The 16,680-nt window shown below is 45.8% G+C and overlaps 1 non-coding gene across 1 annotated transcript; it reads right to left on the minus strand.

The window, feature by feature from the left end:
* Positions 1-6,318: 6,318 nt before the first annotated feature.
* TRNAF-GAA (transfer RNA phenylalanine (anticodon GAA)) lies at positions 6,319-6,391 on the minus strand. The gene has a single exon. It is a non-coding gene; the product is annotated as a tRNA-Phe (tRNA).
* Between the last annotated feature and the right edge of the window lie 10,289 nt (positions 6,392-16,680).

A 16,680-nucleotide genomic window follows, 5' to 3' on the forward strand; every position in this document is an offset into this window, starting at 1 on the left:
ACCAGATGGCTGAGGTGCAGAACTTCTCTAGAGATAAATAAAAATAAGTACTGTATAAATAAATTGGAAGCAGATAATCGTTTATGAGAAAACCAAGAGCAGTTGAAGGAAAGTTTTCGTTTCTCAACGTGGAGCATATACACACATCTTTTGTGCCATTGTTACCTCTGAGAAGACAGGATTTGCAGGTCTTTTAAACAGTATCGAAAATCTGCTAAATATTGTTACTGGAGGAAAAAGCAATATGACTTTGCAAGCCACTAATAGTGACATTCCTCTTCCAAACCATTTTCTTCTCTCTTTCTCCCTCCCTCCCTCCCTCCCTCCCTCTTTTAAGTATATTTCTGGCCTGAAGAATGTCAAGAAAGGAAGGAGTGAGAAAGGAAAGGAAACAGGAGCCAACAATTGCTATAGTCCTTGCTCAGCAACAGGGGGATGCCAGACTGCTGTGAAGTGAGTCACATGCTTTGTATGCATAAAGACTTACATGAAGGTTCAGATAAACTGATTGGAAGCAGGACTGACTTGGGATAAGACTGCTTTCCATGTGCAACTGTTTCTGAGGAGGCTGGTTCAGAACTCTGCACATGCATAAGATCTCAGGTCCAGTTCCAGGACTGGAACAAGTGTTTTTTGGAACTATCTGGGCACAGGGCAAGAAGAAGTGTGAAGGAGTCCTTGCTGTGGGCTTTCTTCCCCCTACTTTCACAGGGGTACACCCTCCAATGTCAATGTTCTCCCTCCAAGCACACCCACCCCATAAGATTGCCTGCCCCAATTCCTGCCCACAAGGCTTGTTTGGTTTTGTTTTCTTGTGCCATCTTGCATCTGCCAATCTCCCTAAACTGAGGATTCATTTCCTAAAGTAATGAAGCAGCATTACAAACGCAATTAATTCACCAGAAATTCGCCTTGAGCAACCCCATCTCAAGAAACGGTCGGCAAGTTGTCTGCCAACTTACCCAGGCCAGACTTTTAAGATGATATCAAACATGTACATACTCATTCAGGTGACATCTCCCCCTTCCCCTGAAGGTTCAAAGCTTTCTATTTCATTGTATGCTTGCAATAATCCCGTGAGGTCGTTTGGGCTGCGAGGTTATCACAGCCTATGCAACCTCATGGGATTATTGCATTTAGTACCTCTTTGCCTGAATTTTCTTGGGTTTTTTATCATTAGAAGACAGAGCATGAGTGCAGCCCATGAAAGAAACACTAGCAAACACTAGACTTCTGCAATGTGTCACAGAGGAGGTGGCTGGGACTTAGGCAGAAATCCTTGGGACGAGAATTGGAGAATTAACAAGCAAGTTCCTATTTTCAGGGACGCGGGTGGCGCTGTGGGTTAAAGCCTCAGCGCCTAGCACTTGCCGATCGAAAGGTCGGCGGTTCGAATCCCCGCGGTGGGGTGCGCTCCTGTCGCTCGGTCCCAGCGCCTGCCAACCTAGCACTTTGAAAGCACCCCCGGGTGCAAGTAGATAAATAGGGACCGCTTTCTAGCGGGAAGGTAAACGGCGTTCCGTGTGCTGCGCTGGCTCGCCAGATGCAGCTTGTCACGCTGGCCACGTGACCCGGAAGTGTCTGCGGACAGCGCTGGCCCCCGGCCTATAGAGTGAGATGGGCGCACAACCCTAGAGACTGCCAAGACTGGCCCGTACGGGCAGGGGTACCTTTACCTTTACCTTTAAGTTGGAAGTTAAATGACTCAAGCTCTTCCAACCTACCCCTGTCACTGTCAAATTTAATGTTATTGCACCCCATTAGCTAGTGTGTGACAATTATTTAACTAATACACATTCTGATTTTACCAGGTATCTATATTTGAATGGAAGTAGGCTTAGATATTTGGACAAACAGCCACTTCCCAACCTCACACAGTTGCTCATCACCATCACTCCAGCTGGAATCTGAATTATGTCTCCAGCCGTAGGCTCAAGCACTGAGAACCACTACTTCTTAAAACTGGGGCTCCTTCAGGCACTGAAGCTATGCATCCCATAGGAAATGACTAGATGGTGCTCTGGACACACCCCTTGGCTAATCTGCAGAAACTGTGGTTCCTGAGACAACGCAATTCCTCTCCTCAAAGGGCATAGCAAACATGTTAACAGGGTTCCTTCGTATTACACCATGAGAAAAGCTGTAAGAGGCCTCAGACCAGTAACAAAAGCATCACACTGGATGGCAGCCCATTGACACCATGGCAGTGAAGTATCACTTCTTTGCCACCACTTTGTAGCCTGGGTAACATGTTCACCCTTGTGTTAGTCTAGGTGTACATCAGGGTTTACAACACCAAAGTTCTAGCTATCTCCCTGCCCTGTTTCATTGGCCATACATCCCCAGAAAATCAAAGTATTGGATGGGCTCTGTATTGGAGGACGGGATGCTTAGGAACAATCATGTCAAACTCCTGAGTCATCTCCACATCCCACAGAACGACCAGGACATTGACAGAATAGTCAACCATTCTAGCCAGAAACTTCCCAAGAGCTCTCAAGAATCACTCCAATTCCTACTTGGAATCCTCATCTCCTGTTCCTCTGACATCAAGTATGTGGTGGCTGGATTCTAAGGGATAGTGCAGAAATGATGTTTCTCCTCAAATGTATGGCTTCCTGGCAGGCCCAAGCACTCAGAAAGGGCCATCGCCTACCCACATCTGCCAGGCTGTCATCAGGACCATCTCTTGGTGCTTTGTGGCCCTGCCATGTTCACCACCACCAAAGCTGTGTTTGTGGCACTGTTGCCGCTTGCTGCCATCACTTCACACAAACCTCACTTTTAAACAGGAGCCAAATTCATGCTTGTTGTCTTTGTCCATGGGGTTTTCTTGGCAGGGATACTGGAGTGGCTTGCCGGTTCCTGCTCCAGATGGATCACATTTGGTCAAACTCTCCACTATGACTTTTTGAATTCTGGTGTTGGAGGAGACTCTTGAGAGCTCCATGGACTGCAAGAAGATCAAACCTCTCCATTCTTAAGGAAATCAGCCCTGAGTGCTCACTGGAAGGAAAGATCGTGAAGCTGAGGCTCCAATACTTTGGCCACCTCATGAGAAGAGAAGACTCCCTGGAAAAGACCCTGATGTTGGGAAAGATTGAGGGCACAAGGAGAAGGGGACGACAGAGGACGGGATGGTTGGACAGTGTTCTTGAAGCATGAGTCTGACCAAACTGCGGGAGGCAGTGGAAGACAGGAGTGCCTGGCGTGCTCTGGTCCATGGGGTCACGAAGAGTTGGACACGACTAAATGACTAAACAACAACAAACTCATGCTTGGCTCTGCTCTGCAGTAGCCACATTGTCCCGAAACTCAAAACTTGACCAAACATTGGGTCAGGCATTGAGTTTCAAGCAGGGGTCCATCTTGCTCTCAGCACCATGTTGAAGTTCCAGCGAAGCCCGGCACTGGCTCTCCTACTTGATTTTTCATCTTCAAAAAGTTCTTTTCAAAGCAAGATCTGAGAAAACAGTTCAACACCAAAGGGCATACTATCCTATGAACAAGACTAGGCAGCAGGCACGAACATTCAGCAAACGTTCAATGAATGAGTCTTCTGTGTGTGGAACACTTTGTCTCTGGTGTTTTGGTTTGTGCCGATGTGATGGTACTTTAATGACTGGCTTGTCCTTCTGGGAAACAGGAAATGTGAGCCATCGGCAGGACTGTTTGTTCACCGGACATGGGAAGCCATATTACCGAATCACGCAACTACAATTGTTTGCCGCAGGTTTGCGTCCGTATGTGAGCAAGCATTGAAGTGAATCACATGCTCCCTGAGAGTGGTTTATTTGCTTTGCTTTTTATCCGTGCAGAAACCCAGGTCTCAAAGTTGGCAGAAGGAAACACAACAAAACTACTGTGCAGAAGTCATTCAAATTCATTGACATATTTCTGCATGTGGAACAATGGAAGCATTGATTGCCTGAAATAAATAGTAATAGTAGTAGCAGTAGTAGTAGTAGTAGTAGTAGCTAAACAAAGCAAGCTTCTTTCTTTAAGCCTTAAGGCTTTCCTGAACAATATAGCCGTAAATTTATTTTATGATGGATTTTGACCTAGAAGCAACATGATGTTATTTAGGGCAGATGTACCTAAATGATCTGTGGGCTAGGCTGGCCCTATCACAAGCCATGCAGATCAGGAACAGAAGGAACACCTTCTAGACAAGTGTTTATTGCGGCATCACTGCTCCTCAGGCAGGCAAGCTTTTCCCAGTGTTCGGTCCCAGCTCCTGCCCACCTAGCAGTTCAAAAGCATGTCAAAGTGCAAGTAGATAAATAGGTACCGCTCCGGCGGGAAGGTAAATGGCGTTTCCGTGCGCTGCTCTGGTTCGCCGGATGCGGCTTAGTCATGCTGGCCACATGACCCAGAAGCTGTCTGCAGACAAACGCCGGCTCCCTCGGCCTGCAGAGCGAGATGAGCACCGAAACCCCAGAGTCGTCCGCGACTGGACCTAATGTTTAGGGGTACCTTTACCTTTTTAAGGCATGGGTAGAGGGCACAGGTGGCACTGTGGTCTGAACCACTGAGCCTAGGGCTTGCCGATCGGAAACTCAGCGGTTCGAATCCCCACAATAGGGTGAGTTCCTGTTGCCCAGTCCCTGCTCCTGCCAACCTAGCAGTTTGAAAACATGGCAACGTGCAAGTAGATAAATAGGTACCACTCCAGCGGGAAGGTAAACGGCATTTCCGTGCGCTGCTCTGGTTTCGCCAGAAGCGGCTTAGTCATGACCCAGAAAAACTGTCTGTGGACAAACGCCGGCTACCTTGGCCAATAAAGCGAGATGAGCGCCGCAACCCCAGAGTCATCCGTGACTGGACCTAATGGTCAGGGGTCCCTTTACCTTTACCTTTAGGGAAACTAAGGCCCGGCCCAATCACCTTCTAAATCAGGCCCCGGGACGGTCCGAAAATCAGCATGTTTTTACATGAGTAGAATGTGTCCTTTTATTTAAAATGCATCTCTGGGTTATTTGTGGGGCATAGGAAGTCGTTCTTTTTTTTTCTTTCTTCAAAATATAGTCTGGCCCCCCCACAAGGTCTGAGGGACAGTGGACTGGCCCCCTGTTGAAAAAGTTTGCCAATATAGAATAAATGTTGATAACTGTATAAGGTAAACGCACGTACATAAATATATGAACCACAAGTCTAAAATAGTACAGGAGAGCAATCCAAAAGCCATCTTGGCGCTCCTAAAGACCCTCAATATTTCCTCTGCCTCCTTAATCCCCCTTGCCTGAGAACACGCAGGCAGAGAGCAATCAGGGAAGTTGCTGAAGGAATTTTGCATTGAGGGAATGTGGGAGGGGCATCCTGATGGTCTTATGATCCAATGCTAATGTTTTGCGTAAATTGTGTCTGGAACTATGTAAAACTTGCTAAATCCTCAGGGATATCACACCTTGGCCTGCCGGAGCCACAGTAACCCCACCTCAGGTGTGATGTAATTTCTGACTGTTTGTAGAGGGGATGCACACCAAAGTGAAAACCCTTAAAAGAGATGAAGGCAGCCCTGTTTAGGGAAGTTTTTTAATGTTTGATGTTTCATAGTGTTTTTAATATTCTGTTGGGAGCCGCCCAGAGAGGCTGGGGAAACCCAGCCAGATGGGTGGGGTATAAATATTATTATTATTATTAGTAGTAGTAGCAGTAGTATTAGTATTAGTATTATTATTATTAGTATTATTATTATTATTAATGTTTCTTCTTGGTTCTGGATCTCTTGCCTCCTTGCTAGGAGGGGAGGGGACTCCATTGCGACACAAAAATAAAGTTCTGCGTTGTTTTCAGTGCATCCTGCCTCCATCCATTCATCTCTGACAGATCATGAACTTAGGGGACCCCTCAGTCCTTTGGGGAGTTGGGCAGCAAAAGCCAACCACCCCTATTTTTCTATATAAACTGCATAAAAATTGTCAGCCCCTCCCCCACTTGAATCCAGTTCGACATTTTCTACAGAAAACCCAGCAAAAGTGTGTGTGTGTGTGTGTGTGTGTGTGTGTGTGTGTGTGTGTTTGGGGGGGGGCTTGTTTTAATGTTGTCAACCTATTTATGATATCTGAACGACCTGTTTGCAACATTAAGCCTCTGTCTGGAGTTAAACCCTCTTAACTCTGATTTTTCAGACAGCAAACAGAGCTCTGGCAGCCTTTGTTTTTTCAGAGCAAAATAAAGAGAAAAAGCTCAGCTTCCGTCTGCAGAGCAGCTATCGAACTTCAGCGATTAACCTCTCCCGAAAAGCAGATTTTAACGTGCAGGAAGTAGTTCAAGGAGGGGATAAAAAAAAATCTCCCCTTCCAAGGAAACACCACCTGCCGAAACCCGGGATCGAACCAGGGACCTTTAGATCTTCAGTCTAACGCTCTCCCAACTGAGCTATTTCGGCAGCTGCTCTGCTGCTTTCGAGGAAGGACTGACAAAAGGACTCACCCGCTTGATTAATTCCGTGCTTTTTATTTGAAAATACATATATATTGTTTCGCTCGGCGCTGGTCTTGTCTTGGGCAGCTTCTCGACGATGGTTGAATTAGTTGCAGGTTCCATTTCATGGCAGTGGCTGTGAGCAGCGCCTCTGCTTAAAGGGGAAAAAAACTATTTAAATAATAATGACCACTTGGAAAGGTTCCCCCCGACAAGGCTGGCGATTTCTTTAGGACTTATTTTTACACACGTTCTGAAAAACGTGCCAGCCTGTTATTTGCTGCTTTTCATATATAGAAATTTAAATTTAAATGTATTTATATTCATGTGTGTGTGTGTAATATTTACATTTTAGTATCGGCGTGGGCTTTGCAGAGAGCACCACGTGAGCTAAAAGTTTTCCTGGGAGTTTTATATATATATATATATAAAAAAAAAAAAAAAATTGTGTGTGTGTGTAAACACCCAGGAAAACTTTTAGCTCACATGGTGTTCTCTGCAAAAACTGAAATATAAATATAAAAATTGATTACCTCCCCCTCTTTCCTTTTTTCCTTTCTCCTCCTGTGATGAGGCTACGTTTTAATGTTGTATTTTAATCTTGTTTTTAAGTTGTATTCATTCAACTTGTTTTTATTATTGGTTGTTAGCTGCCCTGAGCCCGGCCTTGGCTGGGGAGGGTGTAAAAATTTAAATATTTATATATGAAAAGGAGGAAATCGCGAGATGGGCACAGCCTCTGTCGCCTTTCCCTCCAGCGATAACAGCGCTATTAAAGATGCCCACGTGGCAACTCTGCCAATGTTTGCTTTTCAAGATGAGGCCCATTGACTTCAACGGGAGTTACTTCCAAGTTATGGCAGCGAAAGCAGCTGCGGGCAAGTTTTGCCACGTGGGGTTTTAAAAGCAGCATGCAAGGTTTTGCCTTATTATTAACACGCTACCAAAACTGCATTTCTATATATTGGCCCTTCAATAGTTTACCGCTGTATTAAACATACAATCAGGAAAATATATATTCTGTACTGTAATATGAATTAGCTGCACACATGCAAATAGAATAAGAAACAAGCAACAGCTGAAAACTGCTGGCAGCATTAAGAAAAAATCCCTAAGCCCCGGTTGCAAACCTGAGAGGTTTGGCGGTCGAAACAGAAGGCTTTTTATCACAGAAAAGGAAATCAGCTCTCAACAACTTAACCGGCAGAAATTGTTTTTTGTTTTTGAAAAAATCCCTAAGCCCCGGGGTCACAATTTCATCAAAAATCTGACTTTCGGCCTTTCACTCAAAAATGCTGCCAAACGGCTGCAAATGCTCCCCTGAGAAGTTTGGCGGTCGAAACAGAAGGCTTTTTATCACAGGAAAAGAAATCAGCTCCCAACAACTTAATCGGCAGAATTTATTTATTTTTTTGAGAAAATCCCTAAGCCCCGGGGTCACAATTTCATCAAAAATCTGACTTTTGGCCATTCACTCAAAAATGGTGCCAAACGGTTGCAAATGCTCCCCTGAGAGTTTTGGCGGTCGAAACAGAAGCCTTTTTATCTCAGGAAAGGAAATCAACCCTCGACAACTTAAATGGCACAATTATTTTTTTTTTGAGAAAATCCCTAAGCCCCGGGGTCACAATTTCATCAAAAATCTGACTTTCGGCCTTTCACTCAAAAATGGTGCCAAACGGCTGCAAATGCTCCTGTCAGGGAACTGACATCGGAGCAGAGGAGAGAGGCGCTCCTTCCCGATTCTGCAGGAGAAGGAACTAGTAAGGGGAGAGAGAGAACGTCATCTGGGGAAGAATGTCCAGGTGACAACAGGAAGGAGGAAGAGAGGGAAAGCATCTTGGAGGAGAGGCTCCGATACTCTGGCACTGAAGGCAGTGAAGAGAGTGGAGGGCCGCCCCTGGGCACGCCCACTCTGCGCAGAAGGGTTTCGCGCAGAGAGGGGAGGCGGAGAGTATCTGTCAAGGAGCTTCTATGCTGGAGGAAATTTAGAAAACGCCCACTCACGGATTCGTCGAGCGACTGAGCAGCAGCAGCACCCAAGCTGCTCAGTCAGGGAAGACACACCACTATCCTAAGCAGTTTGGAACCGCTAGAAGGTTACACACAAGCAACCCCTATTCCCGTGACAGCAATCCGTGAGTCACTTACGTTGCTTGTGTGCTAGAGCACTGGGGAGCAGTATGAGTCAAACAGAAGGAGCAGGCGCAGGAGAGGGAGCCAGAGGCGGGCAGAGTCTTGAGGAGAGAAATCGAGACCTGGAGCAGCAACTGGCACTACTAGCGGCGTGGCTGGATGAGAGGAGGACACATGACACCCAGGGGAAGATTACCCCCATCGCAAGAAAGGTACCGGAACTAGTGCAGAAGTTTGGGGGCAACCCCAGAGACTATAACGCTTTTAAGACTGAAGTGCAGTATGCGTTGGACCTGCAGTACGATGATTTTACCGACGATGGGGGAAGAGTTGCTTTCGTGGTGGGGCACCTGGAGGGGCGAGCCAGAGATTGGGTCCGCCCCTTGATGGCAGCGGAGAACGCTGCCTTGAAGGACTTGAGAAAGTTATTTTCCGCGATGGACCACATGTTCTCGAGTGATGTGGAACAGAGTGTGACGCGCAAAGAACTGATGGGGTGCAAACAAGGAAACCAGTCAGTGAGAGAGTACTGGTCGAGATTTGCTATGTTGATCCATAAACTTGGGTGGGATCTGAGTTCGGAACCGATTCAAATGCTTTTTGAGGAGGGGCTATCCCCTTGGGTGAAAGACGAACTTTCCCGCTCGCCCCGCCCGCAATCGATGGATCAGCTGACCAAGTTGGCGCTCGCTGTAGGAGTTAGACAAGAGACGCGCGCTTTGGAAAGGCGGGAAGGGAGGCCAGAGCGTTGGCATGAGAACCGGATTCCAGACATGCCAGCGTCAGCAGTGTCGCCCGAGGAGCCAATGGAGATCGGAGGAGTGAGCGCGCGCGGGTTTTCAAACTCCAGCGAGGTGCGCAAGAAGGAGGGGAAAAACAGCAAGAGGTGTTTCCTCTGCCAGCAGCCGGGACATTTTGCCAGAGCATGCCCTCAGAAGAAGGCGTGGTAAGGAATGGTGGGGGCAGTGGGGAGTGAGGAGGAGAAGAAGGAGGAGCCGGGAAACGGCAAGGCTTGGCTGCAGGAAGGAGGGCACAGCAGCCAGGCGAGCAACCAGTAGAAGTGCCCAAACCAGACCCCCCCCCCCCGAGCAGCCATTGCAATAGAGGTGGTGCTAGAGCTCCCAAACGGACACCCCATCAAAGTGAAGGCGCTGCTGGATTCAGGCAGCTCTTGCAACTTCTTTAGCAAGGATTTTGTGCTAGAGCACCAGCTCCAGGTGGTGCCTTTGGAACATCCACTGCAAGTAACCACGATAGATGGGAGAGAACTTTTGGGAGGGGAAGTAACCCACCAGACCCCTCCCATGAAAATGACAGTTTCCAGACATACTGAAACCATTGCCTTCCACGTAGCCACCCTAGCAGGACCACCCATCATACTGGGAATGAGTTGGTTGGCATTACACGACCCAGTAGTAGGGTGGCACCAGAGGACAGTCACTTTTGGGTCAGCTCACTGCGTAGAGCACTGCCACGGAGGGGAAACCTCGAGGATGGCGGTAGCCAGGGTGGCAGGGATGGCGGTGGGAGAAAAGGGGAGAGTACCACCTCAGTATGCAGACCTGGAAGAAGTCTTCAGTGAGAGAGAGGCGGATAGACTCCCCCCTCACCGGCCCTTTGACTGTCAGATCAATCTACTCCCAGGGGCTCAGTTACCAGTGGGTAAGCTGTATGCCATGTCTGATAGGGAGATGCAGGAGTTGAGAAAGTTCATTGACAAGAATCTGAAGAGGGGTTTTATACGTGAATCAAGGGCTGTGGGGGGCAGTCCAGTGTTCTTTGTGGACAAAAGAGACTCCAAAGAACTACGCTTGGTCGTAGATTTCAGGTCCGTCAACAGGGTGTCGGAGCCTGTGACCTTCCCTATGCCCAGGATTGATGACATTTTGGCCAGGGTGAGGAAGGGGAAGATCTTTACTAAGCTGGACCTTCGGGGGGCGTACAACTTGATAAGGATGAGGGAGGGGGATGAGTGGAAAACCACCATGTTCACCCCTCTGGGAGCCTTTGAGTACCTAGTTATGCCCTTCAGACTCCAATCAGGCTCATCCACATTTCAAAGTTTCATGCACCATGTGTTGGGGTCATTGCTCTACAAGAATTGTGTAGCTTTCCTGGACGACGTCCTAATCTATTCAGAGAATGAAGAGCAACATGTAAAAGATGTCAGGGAAGTGCTGAAGAGACTGCAGGAGCACCAGCTGTGGGTCAAACTGGAGAAGTGCCAATTCCACGCTCGAGAGGTGGAGTTCCTTGGCTATCGGCTGTCAGACAAGGGCTTGGCGATGGACCCGGGCAAGGTGCAGGCAGTGCTAGAATGGAAGCCTCCCAAGAACAGGAAGGACGTGCAGAGGTTCTTGGGGTTTGCAAATTTCTACAGGAAGTTCATCAAGAACTTTGCCCATCTAACGGCACCCATAACGGATTGTCTCAGCAGTAAGAAGAAGTTCGACTGGACGGAAGAGGCCCAGCGTTCCTTTGAAAAGCTTAAGAGGGCTTTCGCGTCGGAAGAGCAGCTCCTACATGTGGATCTGCGGAAGCCGATGAGGCTTGAGACGGACGCGTCAGACAGAGCTGTAGGGGGAATATTGCTCCAGCAAGCACATGGGGAGTGGAAATTTCAGCAAAAATCTGACTATCGGCAATTTACTCAAAAATGGTGCAACCGTTTGGCACCATTTTTGAGTAAATTGCCGATAGTCAGATTTTTGCTGAAATTCTGACCCCGGGGCTTAGGGATTTTTTCAAAAAAATCTTTTTCTGCCGGTGAAGTTTTTTAGTGCTGATTTCTTGTCCTGTGATAAAAAGCCTTCTGTTTCGACCGCCAAACCTCTCAGGGGAACATTTGCAACCGTTTGGCACCATTTTTGAGTAAATTGCCGAAAGTCAGATTTTTGCTGAAATTGTGACCCCCGGGGCTTAGGGATTTTTTCAAAAAAACTTTTTCTGCCGGTGACGTTGTTGAGGGCTGATTTCTTGTCCTGTGATAAAAAGCCTTCTGTTTCGACCGCCAAACCTCTAAGGGGAATATTTGCAACCGTTTGGCACCATTATTGAGTAAATTGCCGAAAGTCAGATTTTTGCTGAAATTGTGACCCCGGGGCTTAGGGATTTTTTCAAAAAAATCTTTTTCTGCCAGTGACGTTGTTTAGTGCTGATTTCTTGTCCTGTGATAAAAAGCCTTCTGTTTCGACCGCCAAACCTCTAAGGGGAATATTTGCAACCGTTTGGCACCTTTTTTGAGTAAATTGCCGAAAGTCAGATTTTTGCTGAAATTGTGACCCCGGGGCTTAGGGATTTTTTCAAAAAAATCTTTTTCTGCCAGGGACGTTGTTTAGTGCTGATACTTGTCCTGTGATAAAAAAGCCTTCTGTTTCGACCGCCAAACCTCTAAGCGGAACATTTGCAACCGTTTGGCACCATTTTTGAGTAAATTGCCGAAAGTCAGATTTTTGCTGAAATTGTGACCCCGGGGCTTAGGGATTTTTTCAAAAAAATCTTTTTCTGCCGGTGACGTTGTTGAGGTCTGATTTCTTGTCCTGTGATAAAAAGCCTTCGGTTTAGACCGCCAAACCTCTCAGGGGACCATTTGCAACCGTTTGGCACCATTTTTAAGTAAATTGCCGAAAGTCAGATTTTTCCTGAAATTGTGACCCCGGGGCTTAGGGATTTTTTCAAAAAAATCTTTTTCTGCCAGTGACGTTGTTTAGGGCTGATTTCTTGTCCTGTGGTAAAAAGCCTTCTGTTTCTATCGCCAAACCTCTCAGGGGAGCATTTGCAACCGTTTGGCAACATTTTTGAGTGAATGGCCGAAAGTCAAAATTTTGATGAAATTGTGACCCCGGGGCTTAGGGATTTTTTCAAAAAAATCTTTTTCTGCCGGTGACATTGTTGAGGGCTGATTTCTTGTCCTGTGATAAAAAGCCTTCGGTTTTGACCGCCAAACCTCTCAGGAGAACATTTGCAACCGTTTGGCACCATTATTGAGTAAATTGCCGAAAGTCAGATTTTTGCTGAAATTGTGACCCCGGGGCTTAGGGATTTTTTCAAAAAAATGTTTTTCTGCGATTGACGTTGTTTAGGGCTGATTTCTTGTCCTGTGGTAAAAAGCCTTCGGTTTCGACCGCCAAACTCATCAGGGGACCATTTGCAACCGTTTGGCACCATTTTTGAGTAAATTGCCGAAAGTCAGGTTTTTGCTGAAATTGTGACCCCGGGGCTTAGGGATTTTTTCAAAAAAATCTTTTCCTGCCAGTGACGTTGTTTAGGGCTGATTTCTTGTCCTTTTGGTAAAAAGCCTTCTGTTGTGACCGCCAAACCTCTCAGGGGAACATTTGCACCCGTTTGGCATCATTTTTGAGTTAATTGCCGAAAGTCAAAATTTTGATGAAATTGTGACCCGGGGCTTAGGGATTTTTTCAAAAAAATCTTTTTCTGCCGGTGAAGTTGTTGAGGGCTGATTTCTTGTCCTGTAATAAAAAGCCTTCGGTTTAGACCGCCAAACCTCTCAGTTGACCATTTGCAACCGTTTGGCACCATTTTTTAGTAAATTGCCGAAAGTCAGATTTTTGATGAAATTGTGACCCCGGGGCTTAGGGATTTTTTCAGAAAAATCTTTTACTGCCGGTGACGTTGTTGAGGGCTGATTTCTTGTCCTGTGATAAAAAGCCTTCGGTTTCGACCGCCAAACCTCTCAGGGGAACATTTGCAACCGTTTGGCACCATTTTTGAGTAAATTGCCGAAAGTCAAATTTTTATGAAATTGTGACCCCGGGGCTTAGGGATTTTTTCAAAAAAATCTTTTTCTGCCGGTGAAGTTGTTGAGGGCTGATTTCTTGTCCTGTGATAAAAAGCCTTCGGTTTAGACCGCCAAAACTCTCAGAGGACCATTTGCAACCGTTTGGAACCATTTTTGAGTAAATTGCCGAAAGTCAGATTTTTGATGAAATTGTGACCCCGGGGCTTGGGGATTTTTTCAAAAAAATATTTTTATGCCAGTGAAGTTGTTTAGTGCTGATTTCTTGTCCTGTGATAAAAAGCCTTCTGTTTCGACCGCCAAACCTCTAAGGGGAACATTTGCAACCGTTTGGCACCATTTCTGAGTAAATTGCCGAAAATCAGATTTTTGATGAAATTGTGACCCCGGGGCTTAGGGATTTTTTCAAAAAAATCTTTTTCTGCCGGTGACATTGTTGAGGGCTGATTTCTTGTCCTGTGATAAAAAGCCTTCGGTTTTGACCGCCAAACCTCTCAGGAGAACATTTGCAACCGTTTGGCACCATTATTGAGTAAATTGCCGAAAGTCAGATTTTTGCTGAAATTGTGACCCCGGGGCTTAGGGATTTTTTCAAAAAAATGTTTTTCTGCGATTGACGTTGTTTAGGGCTGATTTCTTGTCCTGTGGTAAAAAGCCTTCGGTTTCGACCGCCAAACTCATCAGGGGACCATTTGCAACCGTTTGGCACCATTTTTGAGTAAATTGCCGAAAGTCAGGTTTTTGCTGAAATTGTGACCCCGGGGCTTAGGGATTTTTTCAAAAAAATCTTTTCCTGCCAGTGACGTTGTTTAGGGCTGATTTCTTGTCCTTTTGGTAAAAAGCCTTCTGTTGTGACCGCCAAACCTCTCAGGGGAACATTTGCACCCGTTTGGCATCATTTTTGAGTTAATTGCCGAAAGTCAAAATTTTGATGAAATTGTGACCCGGGGCTTAGGGATTTTTTCAAAAAAATCTTTTTCTGCCGGTGAAGTTGTTGAGGGCTGATTTCTTGTCCTGTAATAAAAAGCCTTCGGTTTAGACCGCCAAACCTCTCAGTTGACCATTTGCAACCGTTTGGCACCATTTTTTAGTAAATTGCCGAAAGTCAGATTTTTGATGAAATTGTGACCCCGGGGCTTAGGGATTTTTTCAGAAAAATCTTTTACTGCCGGTGACGTTGTTGAGGGCTGATTTCTTGTCCTGTGATAAAAAGCCTTCGGTTTCGACCGCCAAACCTCTCAGGGGAACATTTGCAACCGTTTGGCACCATTTTTGAGTAAATTGCCGAAAGTCAAATTTTTATGAAATTGTGACCCCGGGGCTTAGGGATTTTTTCAAAAAAATCTTTTTCTGCCGGTGAAGTTGTTGAGGGCTGATTTCTTGTCCTGTGATAAAAAGCCTTCGGTTTAGACCGCCAAAACTCTCAGAGGACCATTTGCAACCGTTTGGAACCATTTTTGAGTAAATTGCCGAAAGTCAGATTTTTGATGAAATTGTGACCCCGGGGCTTGGGGATTTTTTCAAAAAAATATTTTTATGCCAGTGAAGTTGTTTAGTGCTGATTTCTTGTCCTGTGATAAAAAGCCTTCTGTTTCGACCGCCAAACCTCTAAGGGGAACATTTGCAACCGTTTGGCACCATTTCTGAGTAAATTGCCGAAAATCAGATTTTTGATGAAATTGTGACCCCGGGGCTTAGGGATTTTTTCAAAAAAATCTTTTACTGCCGGTGACGTTGTTGAGGGCTGATTTCTTGTCCTGTGATAAAAAGCCTTCTGTTTCGACCGTCAAACCTCTCAGGGTAACATTTGCAACCGTTTGGCATGATTTTTGAGTAAATTGCCGAAAGTCAGATTTTTGCTGAAATTGTGACCCCGGGGCTTAGGGATTTTTTCAAAAAAACTTTTTCTGCCGGTGACGTTGTTGAGGGCTGATTTCTTGTCCTGTGATAAAAAGCCTTCGGTTTAGACCGCCAAACGTCTCAGGAGAACATTTGCAACCGTTTGGCACCATTATTGAGTAAATTGCCGAAAGTCAGATTTTTGCTGAAATTGTGACCCCGGGGCTTAGGGATTTTTTCAAAAAAATCTTTTTCTGCCAGTGACGTTGTTTAGTGCTGATTTCTTGTCCTGTGATAAAAAGCCTTCTGTTTCGACCGCCAAACCTCTAAGGGGAACATTTGCAACCGTTTGGCACCATTTTTGAGTAAATTGCCGAAAGTCAGATTTTTGCTGAAATTGTGACCCCGGGGCTTAGGGATTTTTTCAAAAAAATCTTTTTCTGCCAGGGACGTTGTTTAGTGCTGATACTTGTCCTGTGATAAAAAGCCTTCTGTTTCGACCGCCAAACCTCTAAGGGGAACATTTGCAACCGTTTGGCACCATTTTTGAGTAAATTGCCGAAAGTCAGATTTTTGCTGAAATTGTGACCCCGGGGCTTAGGGATTTTTTCAAAAAAATCTTTTTCTGCCGGTGACGTTGTTGAGGTCTGATTTCTTGTCCTGTGATAAAAAGCCTTCGGTTTAGACCGCCAAACCTCTCAGGGGACCATTTGCAACCGTTTGGCACCATTTTTAAGTAAATTGCCGAAAGTCAGATTTTTCCTGAAATTGTGACCCCGGGGCTTAGGGATTTTTTCAAAAAAATCTTTTTCTGCCAGTGACGTTGTTTAGGGCTGATTTCTTGTCCTGTGGTAAAAAGCCTTCTGTTTCTATCGCCAAACCTCTCAGGGGAGCATTTGCAACCGTTTGGCAACATTTTTGAGTGAATGGCCGAAAGTCAAAATTTTGATGAAATTGTGACCCCGGGGCTTAGGGATTTTTTCAAAAAAATCTTTTTCTCCCAGTGACGTTGTTTAGGGCTGATTTCTTGTCCTGTGATAGAAAGCCTTCTGTTTCAACCGCCAAACCTCTCAGGGGAACATTTGCAACCGTTTGGCACCATTTTTGAGTAAATTGCCGAAAGTCAGATTTTTGCTGAAATTGTGACCCCGGGGCTTAGGGATTTTTTCAAAAAAAAATTTTCTGCCGATGACGTTGTTGAGGGCTGATTTCTTGTCCTGTGATAAAAAGCCTTCGGTTGAGACCGCCAAACCTCTCAGGAGAACATTTGCAACCGTTTGGCACCATTATTGAGTAAATTGCCGAAAGTCAGATTTTTGCTGAAATTGTGACCCCGGGGCTTAGGGATTTTTTCAAAAAAATCTTTTTCTGCCAGTGACGTTGTTTAGTGCTGATTTCTTGTCCTGTGATAAAAAGCCTTCTGTTTCGACCGCCAAACCTCTAAGGGGAACATTTGCAACCGTTTGGCACCATTTTTGAGTAAATTGCCGAAAGTCAGATTTTTGCTGAAATTGTGACCCCGG

Source organism: Podarcis muralis, chromosome 4 (assembly GCF_964188315.1).
Source record: "Podarcis muralis chromosome 4, rPodMur119.hap1.1, whole genome shotgun sequence".
NCBI lineage: Eukaryota > Metazoa > Chordata > Lepidosauria > Squamata > Lacertidae > Podarcis > Podarcis muralis.